Below are 19476 nucleotides of genomic sequence, written 5' to 3'. Positions count from 1 at the left end.
CTCGTAAGTGCGAACATTAGGTGTGTGATGACTTTCACGACAATTCAATTAATCTCACAGATGAAAGTAACATACGCGATTTCATCAAAGCTATAGAGCTAGCTTGTACCTAATGTAAATTGTTTGACAACTGGGGTCTTTGGAGAACGTTAATTGCATTTCCATGTATTCATGAAGCCTGATGGTGGCAGTAACTGTTCAGTAGCTGCTTTCTATCGAATACAAAGTTCTCGTGCTAATTCACGTCCCTTGAATTTGCAGGATTATCGAATTTCCATACGAATTGTGACTTCAGGGTTTACGAAAACACACAACCTGAATATGCTTGATTGTTGGTGAGGAACTAATATTAATTTAAGACTTGTAGCAAACTGAAGCGTATGCACAACCAAGTTAACATTCTTGCATATGAGAGTGCCAGTACTTTTTCAGTTCTACGTATACAGGTCTGTGTGCTAGGGGCAGCGGCCGTGACGTGGCGTTTTGTTTCACTCTCCCTCTTGCTGCCAGTTATCTCTACTCAATTTAGATTCCATACTACGACCTGTCACTTCGTGTATTTATATTACTACCCAATACGGGCCACACAGTCGCTTTTCTTCTGTAACCTTAACAGTACTTGCCCAAACATTTACATTTCCGTAAGCTTTGTACATGAACGAAAAATGTTGCTATTCTTCGATGAATTCATCTCCAAATGACTTCATTCCACTCTTTGATTTTTCGAACGTCTCATATTAACTATCATTTCGGTACACACGGGTAAACCAAAATAGCAGTGTTTTTTTTATAATTCGTTTTGGCACTTCAGTTATGATGATAAAGTTTTATCGCGTAATCATTTAATTGTCTTCATCTTATGCCCTATCGTCAGAATCTATGCTACATTTTGAAATAAAAAATTTGCTAGAAGTAGTTAGTGAAGATCCTAAATCAAGCAGAAAAAGTTAGCCTAATGGACATAGTAAGTTATATCAACTGAAAGAAATAAATCCAGTTAACTGATCAGAATGAATATGACATAATTTGAAGGTAAATGTAACACCTATTAAAGACATTTTAAACAGATTTTTTTCAGAAATGAAATGGCTTTGTTCTTACATTTGAGGAGACCTACATCAAGCCACTCTTCTGGCTGAATATTGTAACAACAGCAACATATGATACTTGCAGGTCAGAAAGAGCCCACATTATAATTCTTCATGATTAAAGTGATACGTTCAGTTGGTCGTTTGTCCTGGAAAAATTTGCGATTCCGATTACCTCAAACTAGCGCATTTCCTGGGACGAGGTACTTGATGGGACTAAACGACCCTGCACCTTGAGCGAACAGTGTCTGTCCTTTCAGGCGCTAGTCATACGAGGCTTCTTAGATCCTGCATGGGGCTGAGTGTGGCCCTCCTGTGCACATCGATTGCACACCTGCGAGAGATGCATGGGATCCAGAACATCTTTAGCAGCAGTATCGCGGAACGGTCAAGTCCAGTCTCCATACAACGCAATTCTGCAAATTTCGACGATCAGCAGCGTAGTTTATAAGTTGCGTGTTCCGGCGTAGCGTCAAAGCGCCGGCACGCTGGTCGGGAACGTTAGGGCAGAGAGGGATGTGAAGAATACGTCAGGCAGTTGCACGCGGACCGACCCTCGCTGCCGTCGACACGAAGAAGAAGAAGACATAAGCGCCGCGCCGCCTGTTCGCTTCCCAGTTGAAGTCCAGCCAGTTCTGCGAGTTCTGCAGCAGCGACTTCAAGAATAGCATCAAGACTAGTCATTTCTTTTCTACTATGTGGCATTGTCTATAGTGAGAAGATGTATTATATTTTCTGTCCCCCTTTGCTTGTGACAAATCTGTTTAACACAAAGTTAAGTATTGTAATCATTTCCTTTTGTAATAAATTTTACTAATACGATTTGCTCGAATTGTTGTCTAGCGATCCGAGAAAGCAGGTTTCCTAGGCACGCCATATTTGATGAGCAAGCAAGCAATAGAACACTGCGGATGTCTACTACCTGATGAACTGCAAATTTTCTGTCGTAGATACTTAGCCCATATGACGTCTTTTTTTATTACGGTACTTTAGGTTTCGGCTGTATGATTCAGAAGTAAGAAAGTATTTTTTTAACTGTTCGACCATATTGTTGGCCAAAGCTCTTAATCTTCGTTCGACATTTATGAAATACCTATTAAGATCATGTGACATCCCATGCACAGGCTTTGTAGACGAAGACACTAACATATGCTGATGTGCTGCGATCGAATTGAAGGTAACCGGTTCGAATATTGGTTGTAGAAAAGAAGTTCGTCAAGAGCATTTGGTCGACAAAGTGAGGAGCAATGGGATCTTGATGTTCCTGATCACCAGTCTTTGCAGGAAATCCGGAATTAAATGCCAAAGCAATCCGTAGTACCTCATGGAGTGAAAGATGGTCAATGAAAACCCGTGCATCGGAGAGGAATGACTGATTTTCTTCGAGAGTATTGATCTACAAACGTCAAAAAAAGTCTTGCATCATCCATCTCCTGAAGACAGACGTTGACTGTGGATTTTGTATCACAGATACAGTCCCTTTTACTGTTCAGATGTGTCACAAAACCCGCCCAAAGATGTAAACAACGATGCATGAACAGCGCCTATTAGACAGAGGGGGTCCAACAGTCGATCAGTTCCAGTCATTCCACCAGGAAGGAGATACACGGCTTGCATTGTCTGCAGTTCAACCATGCCTAGACGGTCAATAGCGAGGTTCGACCGCGTCCGCATTGTCACATTGTGCCAGGAAGAGCTCTCAACAAGGAAAGTGTCCAGGCGTTTTGGAGTGAACCAAAGCGATGTTGTTCGAACATGGAGGAGAAACAGAGAGACAGGAACTGTCGATGACATGCCTCACCCAGACCGCCAAATGGCTACTACTGCAGTTTATGACCGCTACCTAAAATTTATGGCTCGGAGGAACCCTGACAGCAACGCCACCATGTTGAATAATGCTTTTCGTGCTGGCACAGGACGTCGTTTTACGACTCAAAGTATGCGCAATAGGCTGCATTATGCGCAACTTCTCTCCCGATGTCCACCGCGAGGTCCAACTTTGCAACTACGACACCATGCAGCGCGGTACAGATGGGCCCAACAACATACCGAATGGACCGCTCAGGACTGGCATCACCGATGTGTGTCGCATATGCCTTCAACCAGACAATCGTCGGAAACGCGTTTGGAGGCAACCCGGTGAGGCTGAACGCCTTAGACACAACGTCCAACGAGTGCAGCAGGTGGAGGTTCCCTGCTGTTGTGGGGTGGCATCATGTGGGGCTGACGTACGCCGCTGGTGGTCATGGGAGGCCCCGTAACGGCAGTACGATACGTGAGTGCCATCCTCCGACCGACAGAGCAATCATATCGGCAGCATATAGGCGAGGCATTCGTTTTCATGGACGATAATTCGCGCCACCATCGTGCACATCTTGTGAATGACTTCCTTCAGGATAACGACATCACTCGACTATAGTGGCCAGCATGTTCCCCAGACATGAACCCCGTCGAACATGCCTGGGATAGATTGAAAAGGGCTGTTTACGGACGACGTGACCCACCAACCTCTCTGAGGGATCTAATCCGAATCGTCGTTGAGGAGTGGGACAATCAGGACCAACAGTGTCTTTATGATCTTGTGTATAGTATGTCACGATGAATACAGACATGCATCAATGCAAGAGGACATGCTACTGGGTATTAGAGGTATTGGTGTATACAGCAATCTGGACCACCACCTCCGAAGGTCTCGCTGTACGCTGATACAACATGCAATGTGTAGTTTTCATGAGCTATAAAAAGAGCGGTAGAGATGTTTATATTGATCTCTATTCCAATTTTCTGTGCAGGTTCCGAACTCACGGAACTGAGGTGATGCAAAGCTGTTTTTGATGTGTGTATATTCGTTCGCTAGTTTCATCCTCTCCCTTTCTTTTACCTGCAACAGCATAAACGCAGCGCTATGCTGGACACGCGGGATTGATAGCCACACCAAGGATACTGTCATAGACTTGAACTTCACGTCTATAAGCTATAAGTATAGTGCATCACATCTAACAGGAAGCGAATCAAAGCAAGCAGAGACGAAGTTACGGCAGAAATAAAAAGAGGAATCACGCTTCCTAGAAGGATGAATACGAACGTAAATGGGAATCCACAGAAAGACGAAAAATAATATTCCTTGTACTTGTACGTGAGAAGACTGCCTTAGGGAACACTACCATGTGTTGCCATGGACATGTCCAAACCCAATACCTCCATTTTGCGAATCTGTCACACATCGACCTCGAACCATCTTGCAGAACTGAAACAATACAATCGACTGGAGTCCATACTGCCATAACTGACATCGGAAGATGAGGTTCGTATGGCTGCCTTCTACCTGTACCATCTACAATGCTTCAAAGCGACCAGCGTGCTGTTTTAATGAGGGCAGTGTTATCTTGAACTTTCATTTAGTTACTGTATTACTTGAGGAAACAGAATTGCACGAGTTTCTAATAAAATTGGTGAAGCAGTAACAGTCTGAGTAATAAATATACCGTGTCCACTAAAGTAGATCTTGATTTCCAATTTAAAATTCTCGAAAACTAAGATCGACAGACGAGTGCACGAGAAAGTATATTTTAGGAGCTTTCAGAATTTTATACAGAAGTTTCGAAGTAGTTCGAAAAGCTGTTAACAGACGGCGCTGTACGCGGTGCAAGTTGTATACTAGCAGCCTCATAATTAAACTCGTCTTCTGCCACATGTCTTCACAATGTTTAGCCACGCGTGGAAGCCACTCGGTCTTAGGCTCCTCCACCCATCGGAGGTTCGAGTCCTCCCTCGAGCATGTGAGTGTGTTGTCCTTAACGCAAGTTAGTTTAAGTTACATTAAGTAGTGTGTAGGCCTAGGTACCGATGACCTCAGCAGTTTGATCCCATAGGAAATTCCACAAATTTTCCAGAATGCCGACCACTCACTATACAGAGGTGGCGGAAAGTTTAATGAAGTTTGCCGTCAGATGCTGCAGTGTCTCAACGGAAATGGATTCAGGTGCCACGCAAATCGCTGATTCAAACTCATTCAGGGTGGTGGGATGGTTCCAGTAGACACTGTCTTTCATGGAGTGGCCGAGCGGTTCTAGGCGCTTCAGTCTGGAACCGCGCGACCGCTACGGTCGCAGGTTCGAATCCTGCCTCGGGCATGGATGTATGTGATGTGCTTAGGTTAGTTAGGTTTAAGTATTTCTAAGTTCTAGGGGATTGATGACCTCATATGTTAAGTCCCATAGTGCTCAGAGCCATTTGAACCATTTGAACTATCTTTCAATGTAACCCACACACAGATATTACAAGGAGTCAGATAAGGCGGATATAGAGAGGGATCAATCCCTGCGCCCGTAAATTTGCAGTATTCCAACGCAATAGCTCCATTCACGAAGTATTAATGCAGAAAGCGGAGCCCTAATTCGTTGCGATGTGATCCGACTCCTCGTACTGCATCAAGCACTCGGTGTGACGATGATTTGTTCGAAAGTTGCTACGTAATGTTCACTGGTGACGGTTTCTCACTTGAAAAAATGACCAATAATGCGTGCTATGCATACCGCAGCCTAAACAGAAAATTTGGGAAAATACAGTAGTTTCTCTTCACGCAAAATGAGGGTTTTCAGAACCCCAAAATCGCCAGTTTTGTTTCACCACTCCATTCAGGAAGTAATGTGCTTCATCTGTCAACCTGACGAAATGAACATCAAATTCTTCATTGTCAGTCCTTGTGTGAATCTAGTCCGTAAAGTGAGCACTCGAATGGCTGGTCGCTTTCGTTCGTTTTGGTACATTAAATCATATTTCAAAACAGCGCTTTGTTGCCTTAGGACTGTGTTCTAACTTTTGGTGTTGCAGCACAAGAAAAACATTTTGTTCAGCTGGAATACATGATTTGAACATCTTCCTCCGGTAGCCGGCCGCGGTGGTCATGCGGTCCTAGGCGCTGCAGTCCGGAACCGCGGGACTGCTACGGTCGCAGGTTCGAATCCTGCCTCGGGCATGGATGTGTGTGATGTCCTTAGGTTAGTTAGGTTTAAGTAGTTCTAAGTCCTAGGGGACTGATGACCTAAGATGTTAAGTCCCATAGTACTCAGAGCCAGCCAGCCATTCTTCCTCCGGTACGCTAAGCTTTCATATTTCAGCGGTGGAACTGATGGTTCTGAGCTCCTGCACATTTTGTATAGGTCCTAAATATTGCGTTACCAGCTTTTCGAATTGTTTCGAAACTGCTGTATAAAACTCTTACTGTTTTAGGAATAAACATACCGTTTGTTGCACACGCGTCCTTAGATCTTAATTTTAGTGCTATTTAATTTTGAAATCAGGGTCTCCTTCCTGGACACCCTGAACGTAAAACGCCCATATCTCTTCGCAGCTCAGTGCAGTTGTTTCTAAGATAATTACACAAAAAATAGATGCACTGCAACAATATCCTTACAGTGACCACTGAAGACGAGAGTGAAATGGAACGACAGTCGGCAGCCTTTAAGAGCGGCGCCTACAGCCCAGTACTCTCATGTATTTTAGTTTTCCACCAGCTGTCTTTGAGACTCCAGCAAAACCGTGCTCATTACGGTGAAAATTGAAATGCTTTGAAATGAGGCACACGGAAAGTAAAACACGGCGGCTGACACTTGAGACATCCGGCTCCTGTTAGGTGTGCCTATTCAAGATCGTCGACGGCGGGAAAGCTGCACGGTGGGAGGTGGAAAAGGCGCCGGTTTTGTAACGTAGCTCGGTACTCGTCCCTGACTTGCCCTGCCGCAGCGCCGGCTGTTGCGTCGTCCTGTTTCGTTTCGTCACACGCACAGCCGAGGAGACGCACTGCGCTCTGCCCCCTCCGGCGGTCAGGTTAATGTGTCGCTCCACGGAGAGGCCTTGAGCTGGAGGTGACCAAACCAGGATTTTGCACGCTGATGAGAGAACGGCCATTTGCTTTCATCGAGCGTCCCCTCAGGGAGCATTCACCACTCGTCGAGACTAAAACAGGGCGTAATAACTCGCGGTCCAAAAGTTGACGCTGTTGCATAAACAGTTCCAAATGGCACCAATGAATTAATGAAATGCTAAATGGCGTTTCTGACGCTGCGTATTTTGTTGACACAATAAACTTGCTTGTGACAGGTCTATCAGTGTTAACTGCTAAATAAATATTCTGCAAGTACAATGAGACGATCCGTCTCCTAAAGAAAGTAGCTACTGCTAAAATCTCCATTGCGTAACAGGGGATGAATTTGCAGCGTGAAGTTCACGAACGCGTTACTGATTCCTCATACGTTAACTGCAGTAGCTGCATAGACGAATAATTTTTTCTAATCTTCTAAGTGCCTTTGACTGAGATAAGATGCTTATCTGGACATCATGGATGTAAAAAGTTTATAGTGACATCAAAACAAGTTGAACAGGAGCACTGCGGACGAAAAAATAGAAAGATGAGTTTCCAAAACGAATAACTTTGGAAAACTTCTTACGATGATTCTATACCTCACAGCATATTCTATCCTAACTAGAATTTTATGGGTTCCGCGAATCATTCTTCAATTATACTTCATACAAGACCACAAGGAACTGTTTCCTCTGGTTGCCAGACATGATACTTCAGTCCCTGGTTATTGCACTGGGCTTGCACACGTGAAAAGGACTACAGCTATGCTCTGGTGGCAGTGTCGGGAAGTTTCGGAAACTATAGATAATCAGATTTTGATAAGTGAATGTCTTTCATTGAACACTTAGTGTAGTGTTTTACTAGGCGTCAAAAATGTGGAAGACAGCGCCATTACTAGCCATTCCTAGTACCGAATTATCCTACTTTCTTGCACAGTAAAATGATTTGTGCTTAATATTGTATGTCCTTATAGTGCCTTCTTGCAATGTAATTTTCAGAATGTGTACCTTACATAAGCCAACGGCCTTGCCGCAGTGTTAACACCGGTTCCCGTCTGATCAAGGAAGTTAAGCGCTGTGGACTGGGCTAGTACTTGGATGGGTGACCATCCGGTCTGCCGAGTGCTGTTCGCAAGCGTGGTGCACTCAGCCCTTATGAGGAAACTGAGGAGCTACTGGATTGAGAAGTGGCTGCTCCGGTCTGTAAACTGACATACGGCCGAGAAAGCGGTGTGCTGACCACATGCCCCTCCATATCCGCATCCAGTGACGCCTGTGGCTGAGGATGACACGGCGGCCGGTCGATACCGTTTGGCCTTCCAAGGTCTGTTCGGACGACGTATAGTTTTCTATACGTTACTCGATGATAACAGAAGCCATTTACAGAAAAACTAACTACACGCTAATAATTATCCTCCCGATGAACCATGGACCTTGCCGTTGGTGGGGAGGCTTGCGTGCCTCAGCGATACAGATAGCCGTACCGTAGGTACAACCACAACGGAGGGGTATCTGTTGAGAGGCCAGACAAACGTGTGGTTCCTGAAGAGGGGCAGCAGACTTTTCAGTAGTTGCAAGGGCAACAGTCTGGATGATTGACTGATCTGGCATTGTAACAATAACCAAAACGGCCTTGCTGTGCTGGTACTGCGAACGGCTGAAAGCAAGGGGAAACTACGGCCGTATTTGTTCCGGAGGGCATGCAGCTTTACTGTATGATTAAATGATGATGGCGTCCTCTTGGATAAAATATTCCGGAGGTAAAATAGTCCCCCATTCGGATCTCCGGGCGGGGACTACTCAAGAGGATGTCGTTATCAGGAGAAAGAAAACTGGCGTTCTACGGATCGGAGCGTGGAATGTCAGATCCCTTAATCGGGCAGGTAGGTTAGAAAATTTAAAAAGGGAAATGGATAGGTTAAAGTTAGATATAGTGGGAATTAGTGAAGTTCGGTGGCAGGAGGAACAAGACTTCTGGTCAGGTGACTACAGGGTTATAAACACAAAGTCAAATAGGGGTAATGCAGGAGTAGGTTTAATAATGAATAGGAAAATAGGAATGCGGGTAAGCTACTACAAACAGCATAGTGAACGCATTATTGTGGCCAAGATAGATACGAAGCCCACACCTACTACAGTAGTACAAGTTTATATGCCAACTAGCTCTGCAGATGACGAAGAAATTGAAGAAATGTATGATGAAATAAAAGAAATTATTCAGATAGTGAAGGGAGACGAAAATTTAATAATCATGGGTGACTGGAATTCGAGTGTAGGAAATGGGAGAGAAGGAAACATAGTAGGTGAGTATGGATTGGGGCTAAGAAATGAAAGAGGAAGCCGCCTGGTAGAATTTTGCACAGAGCACAACTTAATCATAGCTAACACTTGGTTTAAGAATCATGATAGAAGGTTGTATACATGGAAGAATCCTGGAGATACTAAAAGGTATCAGATAGATTATATAATGGTAAGACAGAGATTTAGGAACCAGGTTTTAAATTGTAAGACATTTCCAGGGGCAGATGTGGACTCTGACCACAATCTATTGGTTATGACCTGTAGATTAAAACTGAAGAAACTGCAAAAAGGTGGGAATTTAAGGAGATGGGACCTGGATAAACTGAAAGAACCAGAGGTTGTACAGAGTTTCAGGGAGAGCATAAGGGAAGAATTGACAGGAATGGGGGAAAGAAATACAGTAGAAGAAGAATGGGTAGCTTTGAGGGATGAAGTAGTGAAGGCAGCAGAGGATCAAGTAGGTAAAAAGACGAGGGCTAGTAGAAATCCTTGGGTAACAGAAGAAATATTGAATTTAATTGATGAAAGGAGAAAATATAAAAATGCAGTAAATGAACCAGGCAAAAAAGAATACAAACGTCTCAAAAATGAGATCGACAGGAAGTGCAAAATGGGTAAGCAGGGATGGCTAGAGGACAAATGTAAGGATGTAGAGGCTCATCTCACTAGGGGTAAGATAGATACTGCCTACAGGAAAATTAAAGAGACCTTTGGAGATAAGAGAACCACTTGTATGAACATCAAGAGCTCAGATGGAAACCCAGTTCTAAGCAAAGAAGGGAAAGCAGAAAGGTGGAAGGAGTATATAGAGGGTCTATACAAGGGCGATGCACTTGAGGACAATATTATGGAAATGGAAGAGGATGTAGATGAAGATGAAATGGAAGATACGATACTGCGTGAAGAGTTTGACAGAGCACTGAAAGACCTGAGTCGAAACAAGGCCCCCGGAGTAGACAACATTCCATTGGAACTACTGACGGCCTTGGGAGAGCCAGTCATGACAAAACTCTACCATCTGGTGAGCAAGATGTATGAAACAGGCGAAATACCCTCCGACTTCAAGAAGAATATAATAATTCCAATCCCAAAGAAAGCAGGTGTTGACAGATGTGAAAATTTCCGAACAATCAGCTTAATAAGCCACAGCTGCAAAGTACTAACACGAATTCTTTACAGACGAATGGAAAAACTAGTAGAAGCCGACCTCGGGGAAGATCAGTTTGGATTCCGTAGAAATACTGGAACGCGTGAGGCAATACTGACCTTACGACTTACCTTAGAAGAAAGATTAAGGAAAGGCAAACCTACGTTTCTAGCACTTGTGGACTTAGAGAAAGCTTTTGACAATGTTGACTGGAATACTCTCTTTCAAATTCTAAAGGTGGCTGGGGTAAAATACAGGGAGCGAAAGGCTATATACAATTTGTATAGAAACCAGATGGCAGTTATAAGAGTCGAGGGACATGAAAGGGAAGCAGTGGTTGGGAAGGGAGTAAGACAGGGTTGTAGCCTCTCCCCGATGTTATTCAATCTGTATATTGAGCAAGCAGTAAAGGAAACAAAAGAAAAATTTGGAGTAGGTATTAAAATCCATGGAGAAGAAATAAAAACTTTGAGGTTCGCCGATGACATTGTAATTCTGTCAGAGATAGCAAAGGACTTGGAAGAGCAGTTGAACGGAATGGATGGTGTCTTGAAAGGAGGATATAAGATGAACATCAACAAAAGCAAAACAAGGATAATGGAATGTAGTCGACTTAAGTCGGGTGATTCTGAGGGAATTACATTAGAAAATGAGACACTTAAAGAAGTAAAGGAGTTTTGCTATTTGGGGAGCAAAATAACTGATGATGGTCGAAGTAGAGAGGATGTAAAATGTAGACTGGCAATGGCAAGGAAAGCGTTTCTGAAAAAGAGAAATTTGTTAACATCGAGTATAGATTTAAGTGTCAGGAAGTCATTTCTGAAAGTATTTGTATGGAGTGTAGCCATGTATGGAAGTGAAACATGGACGGTAAATAGTTTGGACAAGAAGAGAATAGAAGCTTTTGAAATGTGGTGCTACAGAAGAATGCTGAAGATTAGATGGGTAGATCACGTAACTAATGAGGAAGTATTGAATAGGATTGGGGAGAAGAGAAGTTTGTGGCACAACTTGACCAGAAGAAGGGATCGGTTGGTAGGACATGTTCTGAGGCATCAAGGGATGAGGGTAAAAATCGTAGGGGGAGACCAAGAGATGAATACACTAAGCAGATTCAGAAGGATGTAGGTTGCAGTAGGTACTGGGAGATGAAGAAGCTTGCACAGGATAGAGTAGCATGGAGAGCTGCATCAAACCAGTCTCAGGACTGAAGACCACAACAACAACAACAAAATAATTGTAACAGGTAATCGTTAGCACGTTCTGCCTTGACCTATGCTCTTATCTTAAATGAAAATTCTACACCCTGAGATTACGGAAAACTTTATGTTTGTTTACCATTAACTTGCGGCTGGGATACTGTCTTATACAGTGCTTACTACAAAGCCATGTTAGAAGCAATGGGTGCTATGTATATCGGTCTCACGTTACATTTAGGATGCTAAGAAGCAGTCTGAAAAGCTTGGAAGAGTTTTGCTAGGTAGACTGTGCTGATCAATAAATTTTAAGAAAAAAGTTCGATAAATTACACCGTTTCTGAGGTAATTAGCATTCAAATCAGGCCGTTGGGTCCACCAGATACGCCGGCGCGGTAGCTCAGTGCGTTGGGTCAAAGGATTAGCTGCCGTCTGCAATAAAAAAATTGAGTCAATGGATCAACGACGAATTTGAACGACCGTCGTGGGACGTCCGATCCGAACAAGTACAACGACCAGTAACGAACAAAATGAGTTCAATTTAAAAAATACAATTAGCCTCAGCAGTTCCCGCAATGTAGAAGATGACAGCGTACGAGACCGTTCAGACACTGCCTAAGGTTGGATTCGTACTACCGTACCGTGACCAGGTCACCCACACTTGTTCGGTTTTAGGAAGCCAAACGAAAGACACTACCGGTGACACAGTCTCTGGTGGGTCGCTTGAATTTGCACGCACAGCGGCATGATTGACTATTTTCAGTGATAATTCAGTCGGAAACTGCAACGTATAGAATTTTTTTCTTCACAATTATTTTTCAGTACAACCTACCATGCAACACGCCTGCAGGCTTTTCAGATTGTTTCTCACCACCATGTACAATGATTATTTTCATGTGTTTTACAACTTTAACGTACTTGCACTTCGAGTAGTGTTAACAAACAAATCGCTGTCATAGAACAAACGACCCATATCCCAACAAGTATTTGTTTGTCGTCATGTATTTATATGAATTATTTTCCTAGTTTTCACCAGTAAGACCTCCTGTAAGAAAATGGGGCAGTTTGAAAGATTCTGTATTATGAGACCTATAAGGTTTATGACTTATTAAGCAAGATTTTAACTCTTTACAGTGAGCCCAACGGCGTGTTTCATAATATAATGGTGGCAGGTCTTCTCTTATAAGACTGACTGGAGCTATAAATTGGCTGAAATGTCAGTATATCGCAAGCCGCCAGCACCAATGTTCTATTCAATCATAAATCTTGCAATCAAACAATCTGGGCAGTCTTAAGTTCCGCAGTTGGTAAGCATTCTACTGTAAATAGATATTATGTTCTTCCTTGCCGACCCTTGAAGAATATACGAGGACGTGTGAAAACTTTTAAGACGTTTAAATAAAACAAACGTTGTTAACATTCTACATCATTTATTTGTCTACTTATTTATAATCCTCTTCCGCTGGGGGACTCCCGACTGTAGTGTGTAACACAACTATGTCGGTGCGTGAGAAGCAGCGTACTATAAACGAGTTTAGAATTGGAAGAGTTCGTCCATACATGGAGCACCTTTTCCTTCGGCGTGACACTGCCAGACCACGCAAGAGCACTGCAACATCTGCAAAAATCCGACTCCTTGGGATCACAGCTATCTATCGTTCTCCTTACAGTCCCGACTTGGTCACATCAGATTTTCATATGTTTGCAAAGCTTGAGGACTTCACCTTCATAGTGATGAAGCGGTGGAAGCAGAGGTGAGTTGTGGCTCCATCAACAAAATCGACCAGCATGACACAGAATGTTGCACGCAGCACATTACTTGGACTGGGACGGTAGGCGCAGATGTGAAGGGATTACGATGTAGTTGGTACAAAATACAGCGATATTCCCTTGTCGTGATCACATTTGTTCGACTGGAATCTTGACGACGAGTAGGCCAGCTATTCCCACTGTTCCCACGGACTCCAATGTCGAGCCACTCTCACATCCGAATGCCCACAAATCTGGATATTGCACAATTCAGCAAAGGAAGATTCACAATGAGATCCCTATCTTCCGGGTGCTGATAACGTTTTCTCATACGAGTGCGCAGCATTTCTCTGTCCTTCAGTGATCATTCAACGTCTAGCGCTATTCACAAGTATTACATACCCGGTCAGGTATAGTAAAAGCACTAAACACAAACAGCACTAATGCCTTCTGGTGGCCGTTCTACTTGTCACAGAGAATTACAACTCTGACATTCACATATCTGGCGATGTTGGGTATCTGTACGAGGCTACATTGGCATCAGACAACGTCTCCTGGATGCTTCTCTTTTTGTCAGGAAGTATTTTTACATTCTGTGATTTGGTGTGTAATATATGTATCGTTATTAGGCCAGCATAATACCGGGAGCCTGAACCGTACAGACCCTTTCCTCGCACACGACCGCCGTGCCCTGCAGACAGATGTCTGCCGGGCCGCGCAGCCAGCCGCGGACGCTGACCTGGAAACGGAGCTAATCCGCATGCAGCTGAGCACACACGCGGCCACAAAGAGCGAGACCTCCCCTAACAAAAGCGCTGTGTCGAGAGCCGTCACGCTTGTCGCGTCTAACTCGCTGACGAGTGTCCGCATCCTAAAAGAGGCACCGGCGCGACGTCTCCGCCACTCCTGTGTGCTCTCGCCGCAACTTGGAGAGAGCCACTGTTCTGAAGGATTTGCTAATTTCATTTCGCGTGCAGACTTACACCGTCTCTGCTCTCAGTCACAAGGCAGAATAGTAATACTCACCAGTTTCTATTGGCAAGGTCTTGTGAAATAGAATTTGCAGTCGTCGATTATATGTGACAGAGTTAAAACCGGTGCTATTGGTTCCGAATTAAAACCTAGACAATAGGAATGTTATTACGATGTAAGTAACCACTTTTGCATTCTCGATATTTTTTTGACATCGGTGCCCCATTGCGGACGGTTAACAAAGGTACGAGCATATGGAATAGGCTCTCAGATATGTGAGTGGTTTGAAGACTTTGTAAGAGGTCCGAGCAGATGTAATTTCGATGTATTGAACACGCGCTGCCTGCGATATGCAAGGTATAAGAGAATCTCAGACCAGAGAGCAGTGTTGACTGCAGTAGGAACTGTGTAGCTGTAGCAGTAAGTTGTTACTAGCGAGCAGTCTGGTCTGGTCTGGTGTATCGTGTTGGCTGGGCCGGTCGTGGTGCAGCGATGCCGGAGCCTGAGCATTATTGTATAAGGTAAAAAGCAGCCTCGCGCATATGTAGTAATGTTATCTCAAGTCCCATGTAAATGTTCTAAAAATCTCCTAATAATAATCTTTCTCATAAAAAGTAACTTTTAACAACCATTCATTTCAATTTAAAGAATTTACTAATTTCTCCAATCCATGATCATCCCGATTATTGCAAAAGAAAAATCAGTTATTTCCTTTCATAAATGACAAATCTATCGGCCAGCATTGCACAGGGCTGTGCCAGAAAAATTTATTGTAAGAGCAGATATATATGCGTTATCCGGCGACTTCATTGAGGTAAGAATTTTTCTTTTTTATTCAGAATGATCTTTCAGGGCCATGAAGCAGCACTGCTGACGTCCAAAATTTACCAGGTTAAATTCACAGTCAATTATTGAAAAGTTATAAGTGAGCGACAATTCAATTGAGAGGTTAGTTACATTATATTATTACCAGGTTACTGAATTAATTTTTTGTTGGGACGTTACAGTGAATGTGAACGACATAATTATAATTTTTACTGTTGAGAAGTTTGGGAATTTTTCTGTTTTGAGGTTACACTAAAATGTGAAAGAATTTTGTGGGGAGGTTACAACTTCTTAAGTAATAGAACCTAGTGCATCGTGCTCGTGGGCGAGCGTTCATCAGAGATAAGGGTGTCGTCAGGAGTGCCTCAGGGAAATATACTACCGTTCTTCGTCACTATGTACGTAAATGATCTGAAGGACAGGGTAAGCCTCGATTTGCGGATGTTTTCTGATGACGCTGTTGAGTGCAGAAAGGTGTCGTCGCTAAGTAACTGAAGGATACAAGATGACTTGGACAATATTTCTATTTGGTATGACGAATGGCAGCTTGCTCTACTTGTACAAAAATGTAAGTTAATGCATATGAATAAGAAAAACAAAAGGTAATGTTCGAGTACAGCATTGGTAGGTGGTGTTTGACACAATCACATCGATTAAACAGCTAGGTGCAATGGTGCAAAGTGGTATGAAGTAGAACAAGCACTTAAGGACGGTAGTAGGGAAAGCGAATAGTCGATTTAGGTTCATTGAGAGTATTTTACAGAAGTGTAATTCATTTATAAAGAAGACCGTGTATAGAACACTAGTGCAACACATTCTTGAGTGAAGATAGAGTGTGTGAGATCCTCATTTGGTCGGATTAAAGAAACACATGGAAGCAATTCAGAGGCGTGCTGCTAGATTTATTAGGGCAGATCAACAAGCGAGTGTTACGGAGATGCTTCATCAACTGAAATAGGAATACCTGCAGGAAAGACAACATTATTTTCGATAGGCACTGTTGAGAAGATTTAAAGAACTGATATTTAAAGAAGAATTCTGAAATATTCTACTGCCACCGACGTACATTTCGAGTAAAGACCATGAAAAAAAGATAATCGAAGCAAGCCATGTAGACAGTCGTTGTACTCTCGCTGTATTTGCAAGTGGAACAGGAAAAGAAATGATTAGTATGAAACAAGGTACCCTCCGCGATGCCCCATACAGTGGCTTGCGGAATAGGTATGTAAGAGCAGATGCAGAGAGTTCCTCTTCTTTTTCCGTTACGGTCACGCCATTGACTGAATTTTCTTCTTCTCCAGCCAGAACCTATTCCTCCATTCTCTTCTGTTCTCCCGCTTTCCGAGAGCTGCAGTACCCTCTTCTGTCGCCCTTTCTACTAGTGACTCTCGTTGCTTTTCCTGTATGCTTGTCTGTTGTTCATTTGATCCCCTATTCAGACTAGTTCTTCCTTTTGTTCAATGACTCTCTTGGTTTCTACATTTCCTCACGTTTTTCCTGTTATTTTCTATACTCTTTCCTACATTCTACCTGTATCTGTCCTGATCTACATGGCTTGCAAATCTTGCCATTGTCAGCGTGATTTCTCCTGATACTGCCCTCATGTTGCAGTATAGATGTCTCTAGGCCTCGGCATCCCTCTCTAACCACATCTTTTCGGGCACAATACTTTGTCAGTATTTCTCTCGCTTCTTTTTATAGTTATCCTAGACCGTATCTTCCTAGTGTTGTCGTCTCAGCCGCTTGTAATACTGCATTCTTCACCGTAGCCCTGTTACGCAGGATTTTTGCGCCTGCAGACATGTTGAAATCAAATGATCGTGTGTGGTATTGCTGGCCTGGGATCCGCACCTGGGGAATTTCGTCTGTAGAGTTGCCAGTATTTTCATTTGAAGCCACATTTGGCGACATGCTTGTTGATGCTGATGAAATAATGGTGAAGCCAACTCAACGCCCAGTCACAAAGCGGAGAAGTTCTGCGACCCGGTATGGACTCGAACTGGGGTCCACTGTGTGGCAGGCAGATGCACTGACCATTCGGCTAAGGGGATGGATACATCTCTGGTTGGTGTTTATCTGGTAATAAATATGCAACAAGTCCCTTTTTTACGATTTATTCAACCATGAACATGTTTTCGAATCACTGCAGGCTCATCATCTGAAAAAATCGTTAAAAAAAGCGACTGGTTGCATATTTATTACCAGATAAACGCCAGTTCAAATCACAATCGCAGTTTGTCATCCACAATGGATATACTGAAAGTATCTCTGGTTGTACACAAGGTGACATATTTTTCATTCTCTCCAATGTTTCCTCATCGCTTCTATTACTTATTCTCCCAGATATGTAAATTTGTCCACCTTTTGGAGACTGACTTTTGGAATTTTGCAATTTCCAGAGGTATTCAGTGTCCTTGTCTTGTTGTAGAAGATACAGAGTCCCATCCATTTGGCTGTCTTGGTTAGGTTGTCGATTTATTTCTTTGCATCTTCATCTGTTTCACTTACTATCTCTATGTCGTCCGCAGAGGCGATGCAGTCCACTTGCGCCCTGTTTTCCTTTATGTTCTCCGTATGTTTCTTTGATGTTCCCACTTTCTCTTTTATTTCTCCTGTCTGATCACTTCACCTAGTGCTATGTTGAACAGAACTGGTGGCAACACATCACCGTTTGACACCAGTCTCCACCTCAAACTCTGCCGTAGCGCTCCTCTGAATCTTACCTTTGTCTTTATATCTGTCAGACTTTCCACTATTAGTTCTCATGTATACCTCTCTACTCCTTTGTTCTTCTGGATCTTTTGAAAAGTCTGTCTGTCGATGGAGCCACATGCCTTCGTGAAGCCCACGAGGGTTATTCGCGCTATGTCTTTTAGGGTCCAGTGTTACATGAATTGCCTCAGGGTAAATATCTGTTCAGTGATTGCAACCTCCAACTTTATTATTGATCTGTTGTACTGTTGTCTTCAGGAAGTTTCGGAAGCCATTTTTAGCCAACAGTATTCCTCTGTAGCAATTTGCATCTTTATTGCCCCCTTCTTATGAACTAGCGCTATGATCACATGCTTCGATCCTTCTGGTAATTTCTTTGTCCCAAAAATCTGTCAGATAAACTTGACCATGTTGTATACCGCTTTCTCAACCTCCTTAGTTTATCATCTCGGCTGCTGTCCGATATTCTCCGGGTTGCTTATGGCCTGAGCGACTTCCTTCTTGTTGTAAGTCGTCAGCGACTATCTATCGTCTGAGACAACTGAAGTTTTTGTATTAAAGAGCTGAGTTTTTTGTGTAAACCGCCATAAATAAAAAGAGAAACAAATTGTAAAAAGCTAGATTTTGAGTTGATATCATTAAATTGAAATTAAAAGAGAGAAAATATATGATTAAATTGAAATTAAAAGAGAGAAAATATTACTCGTAATCTGCTTGAAGGCAAGAACAACGTAGTTTATGGCGTACAAAATTCTGAAATCTTTCCGAGTAGTGTGTTGTATTGCGCACATGAAAAACTTCATGTGTGGCTTGTTGGTTGTGGCCCAGGCGCTGCGCCTCACGTACCACCTCAGAGATCTGTCAGTTTGTTTATGGGAGCTGTAGGGCAACGGATCAAGACATTGACAAGTTTCTGGAACCCAAACTTGGCGACAGTAAGTAGTCGTCACCCGACTTTTTCTGAAGTAACGTAAGTTACTTTAACTAGGTGATGGATTTCATCAGCGAAATAGGAGGAAAACGTAAGCTTTGGTCGTCGATTTATTCGCAATCCTGATGATTCGAATTGCATCACTCAAGAAAGCTAAGCTTATTTAGCCTAAATCGGTAGTGAAGTGGTATAATCATCTTTGGTACCTTAGCAGTACAAATTGAGCAAGCAACCGATTATATTCTACAACGGACCTAATACATATCTTGCGAACTACATACTTTAACCTCGATGACGACATGCCAAACGTCTGATTCTTTGGCCGGTCCTCCACGAAGCGATCGATATTGCTGCGCTATGAACGTTGTGTCGCCATTGTACAAGGTACAGTCGAATAACCAAATATCCAGCCTAGACCTGTGGCGGTCGTTCAAACTTCGATATTAGTGGACGCTGATTCGCAGGGGATTCGCAGGCTTGGTCGTTCGATCGCAGAGCAATGCTGAAGTCTCGTTACACCAGGGATCCGTTGCAGGAGCCTGCCTTGGGCGCCTAACTCAGCGCAGACTTTTACGGCCAGTCTGTGAAGTTTGAAATCTTCCACTTTACACATAGCAATGAAGAGTCTTAGTCCCGCTGTGAAATTAATAAACGATTTGGACACTGATGACCCTCTTGCCTCTAGTACACTGC

Source organism: Schistocerca cancellata, chromosome 1, assembly GCF_023864275.1.
Source record: "Schistocerca cancellata isolate TAMUIC-IGC-003103 chromosome 1, iqSchCanc2.1, whole genome shotgun sequence".
Classification (NCBI taxonomy): domain Eukaryota; kingdom Metazoa; phylum Arthropoda; class Insecta; order Orthoptera; family Acrididae; genus Schistocerca; species Schistocerca cancellata.
The sequence above is the reverse complement of the archived record's forward strand: the minus strand, read 5'-3'. Positions refer to the sequence as shown.